The sequence below is a fragment of the Octopus sinensis genome, unplaced genomic scaffold, assembly GCF_006345805.1.
Source record: "Octopus sinensis unplaced genomic scaffold, ASM634580v1 Contig01369, whole genome shotgun sequence".
NCBI lineage: Eukaryota > Metazoa > Mollusca > Cephalopoda > Octopoda > Octopodidae > Octopus > Octopus sinensis.
The window spans coordinates 12,631-17,493 of record NW_021824798.1 but is presented as its reverse complement, the minus strand read 5'-3'; the positions used below and the strand labels follow the sequence as shown (position 1 = coordinate 17,493).

Genomic DNA, 4,863 nt, shown 5'->3' with positions numbered 1-4,863 from the left:
GTGTGTGTGTTGTGTGTATACACACACATGTGCACACATCAACTGCTACACACAACACACACACACACATACGTAATACACGCACATACTCACACACGTCAGAGTCACTCGCCTCTATTACACACGCACGCGCACCTTCTCTTGTTGGAATCACTAGCACTTTATTATCCCCCCTTTATTCAACCTCTTTTTTTACTATTTCCCGTTCCTTTTTTTTTTACCAATCATTCGCCATGGTGGACAGCTGAAATCTACAAGTTTCTTTTTTCATTCTCATTCTGTTTTTTTTCTTCTTATTCCTTTCTGTTGAAGAGCATAGGCTCGAAACGTAAAAGGCTTTCTCACTTTCCCGAGCGTCATACTAATACACCTGCTTGTTGTTTACACACCTGTCTTCGTCTTTTGTATTTATATAAATTTAAACTATACACACACACACACACACACGAACACACACACATATGATGGGTTGTATTTGAAATGGCGTAAAACTCAAGCAGTACGTATATTCATATATATGTACGTGTGTGTGTGTGTGTATGTGTATGTGTGTGTGCGTGTGTGTGTCTGTGTCTATGTCTGCATAGACACTAGATATATACATATGTATATATACTCATATATATATATATATATATATATATATATATATATATATATATATATATAATATATTATATATATATATATATATGGCGGTGTCCCAGCATGGCCACAGCTCATTAGCTGAAACTGGAAAAATCAAAATAAAAATATATATATATATATATATATATATACTAGCAGTATCGCCAGGCGTTGCTCGGTTGTAAGGGAAATAACTATATAAGCATTTTTAGAGAGTTATACCCAAAAGATCAGAAAATATGCATAAAAATGGTAAATTTTTTTGTTTTTTTAATCGTTGTCTCATCGTTGACATTTTTAGAGAGTTACTTCCCTTATATAATAGCGAAAAAATGCATTAAAATGGAAAAAATGATGGTAAATATTTTTTTAAATCGTAGACTCATCGTAGACGCGCGCTAATACCCAGAAGGGCTCGATATGAATCACGAGATTATAAGATACCCGGTCTTGGTTAAACTGCACCGCAAAATGTGGGAGTAGTTAGGAATCTAAATCGTAGGAGACAGACACACAACTTCACTTTTATATACAAAGATTTCAGAAAAGCAAGAAAATGTTTCCGATACGACTTACGAGATTTATGATACCTAAAAAATAATTAATTTAGTAAAAGAGTAATAAATATTTTACTGGTGAGATATAGAGTCACGTGAACATTACGGACCGTCGTAATTCGTACTTTGGATATTTTCGGTTTGAACTGCAGTTTTTAATATAATTTATAGGTAACTAAAAATTTTAAACTTCTTATACTGGTGAAACATCTTTTTCTCTTGGCTTTATTGAGACAATTCTATAGTTTGTAAGATATTTGTTGGGTTTTTTTTTCTGCAATTTCAACCAATCACTGACGTCTATTGAGGTAGACAACATTCTGTGCCGTATGAATATGTCCCTCGTTTAAGAAACAGACTGGGTTTATTTACATTTGTGAAGAAAAAAAGATACCCCCCACATCTAACCCTAAAATAGATTGAAATGCAATAAGATCGATACCAGGGTCATAATTATGGGTGACAATTTCATATGACACCGCTAGAAAAAACTGCCGTTCAAACCGAAAATATCCCGTAATTTTCATTCACGTTTATTATCAAATCAACACAATTACAGATTACGCTTAGGATAATATCATTAAAAAAAAAAGAAAATATTAAAATTCTCAGATTGAAAGGGAATTATAAACAACTACTACGAAATAAAATAAAATATATTACAAAATATGGAAGAACTAATTAAATACAGCTATATAAGTGTAGTATAAATCAGTCACTATACTAAATAGAAATAGGTATAATATTTCTAAGCTAGGGTCAAAATTATCGCTTCTCGGCCTTTTGGCTAAGATCAAAGTGTAGTATCTGTTCTTATCAGCTTAATATCTGATACGGTCCCTATTTGGGACCATCGATATTAAACTGATTTTTAGAACGAGGCGAAGAGTTAGGGGCTTGCTCCGCCTTTGCCACGGGTTGACCTGGTATAGCAGTACTTCCAGGATTCAGCCCATCTCCCACCTGGGATATATAAACAAATTAAAAACAGACTTAATATCCTGACATCCCTTCTACCACCTTCCAGGAAGGGATCAGACCTGCATTCTATGATGTCCGCTGCCGTTATTTTTATTTAATCTTAGATGTAATTATATACATCCACATCTTCTGCTGTCCACCATCGTTTGCCTTGTTTTCCTCATACAAATAATATCCTGGAAGCTTTTCGTCTTCCGTTTTTAATACAAGGCTTGTGGTTGTGGTTTTGACTGCTATTCCTAATCACCGGTCTGTCATAGTAAGTATAAATTGCAAAGCAACAGTTAGTTACTGCAAGATAGAAAGCCACCCTTATATTTGTTTTTTAATTATAAAATACAAGCAGTATCGCCCGGCGTTGCTCGGGTTTGTAAGGGAAATAACTATATAAGCATTTTTAGAGAGTTATAACAAAAAAATGCATTAAAAATGGGAAAAAAATTATGGTAATTTTTTTTTTAAATCGTTGACTCATCGTTGACATTTTTAGAGAGCTACTTCCCTTATATAATAGCGAAAAGGCATTAAAATGGAAAAAAATGACAGTAATTTTTTTTTTAATCGTAGACGCGCGCTAATACCCAGACGGGCTCGATATGAATCACGACTATAAGATACCCGCTTTTGGTTAAACTGCACCGCAAAATGTGGGAGTAGTTAGAAATCTAAATCATAGGAGACAGACACACAACCTCACTTTTATATATAAAGAAGATATATATTTATACATGTGTATGTGTGTATAAATGTATGTGTATATACATATATACATATTCATCAATATATATGTGTATTTATACACGCATATGTGTATATAAATCTAATTTAATGTTTATATATGTGTATAAATATACATATGTACACACGCACTCACACAATAAACGCAAATGGCGTTTTTTAACTTACGACGGCCGTAAAATTCAAACGTCATTTGTGTTTACGTCTTTTACCACAGCAAGGACTCAACACTGAGTCGGATCGAAGGATAATAATTGCGTTTGGTTGTTGGGGTTCCCTGCTGCGCTTGAGTGGGGTCAACGGTGTCCCACCAGTACTGATGCCTTCAATGCTGGTTTTTCTTTTTCATTGTGATCCCTGTGTTATCGTGCCTAGCCATTTCTGGCGTCCTACGAGTTGATGTGTCCCGATTCTTATGAGTCCTTACAGCAAAATCGTATGTGTGTGTATGTTGTGTGTGTGTGTGTTTGTGTGTGTATGTGTGTGTGACGCGAGCCCACAATTATTTTCAATTAGGTAGCTACTATCAGAGAAACGTATTGCCCTTTTGTCCAAGCGTGTTTATGTCACGTGTTTCTTTGCACAAATTGGAATAAAAAGATGAATGTAACGACAGAGAAATAAATATTAAAAACTAAAAATCACTATTATATTATAATGTAATTATAGTTTTGATAATTTTAAGTCATTTACAACAATTTTGAAGAGGCCGTTTTATCTGTTATTCCATTCGCATTTTACATTTACATGATAGCTCATTAATTTTACAGTATGTCAGCCCCCTCGATACTGAGAAAGAAAAACGAAAAAAAAAAAAACCATTAGCATTATTCACAGGAATATCTGAAATTAGATTTTACTCCTTTGTTCACTAATGAGACAATACTTAGATGTTTGTTAGGTGAAACGTCATTTCGAAAATGATTCAATGAGACCTTCGATGATGAAGGACCGCCTTGAGAGGATGAGAAGATGTATTCTGATACAAGGAACAACAAAGCAATGTAATATTTTTTTTTTCGTTTGAAGACACTTGAGAGAGGGCTTTAGAAAAAGGCCAATCTTGATGTTAATTCTAAAGTCACCATCTTATGCTCACACTATAGGGGAAATATAGCTTCTTTTAATATAAACATACATATGTGTACATACATACATACATATATACATACATACATAGTGTGTGTACATATATATATAAGAAATTAAAAAAGGTAAATATATATATATATATACACACACACTTACTTGGAAATGGATGCGTCGCGTTCAATCAAATAAATTTCCGGCCTTGTGCCTAGAGTTGAAAAGAATATCTTTTTCATATTTAGAAAGCTGATTTATATTCTAAATTTAAAGAATTACAGAAAAGTTATTCTTTGGTGCCCAACCGAGTTCTCAAAGTGCATACAGTATTGTGTTCTTATTCTGGTGAGGATTGGAGGAGCGTAGACCCCCCCCCTCCTGTTGGTATACTGCACCAGTTTGTTTTGGTATGGGGTTGGGGTTTAGCTTCTTCTTTCTGTTATATTAGTGGTGTATGTTCTACGGTGGCGAGCTGCCAGAATCGTTAGATCGCCGGAGAAAATGCTAAACAGCATTTTGTCCGTCTTTACATTGCCTTTAATCCATTTCGGGGTCGATAAAATAAGTACCAGTCGAACACTGGCGTCGATGTCATCGACCTACCCGTTCACCATACTCGCAGGCCTTGTGCCAAAATTTGAAATAGAGGGCAGTGAGCGTGCAGAATTGTTAGCACTCCGGACAAAATGGCTACCAGCATTTCGACCGTCTTCATGGTCTTTGTTCAAATTCCGCCAACGTCGACTTTGCTTTTCATCCTTTCGGACTCGATAAAAATATGCACTGTGGTCAATGTAATCGATTCACCTGCCTCCTCGAAATTGCTGGCCTTGTGCCAAAATTTGAAATCATTATTATCACTTTTTTTTTCTTT

At 34.9% G+C, this 4,863-nt stretch overlaps 1 non-coding gene across 1 annotated transcript; it reads left to right on the top strand.

The window, feature by feature from the left end:
- The first annotated feature begins 1,951 nt into the window (after positions 1–1,951).
- Positions 1,952–2,145, top strand: LOC115227038. Its single transcript, XR_003883064.1, has one exon. It is a non-coding gene; the product is annotated as a U2 spliceosomal RNA (small nuclear RNA).
- Positions 2,146–4,863: the final 2,718 nt, after the last annotated feature.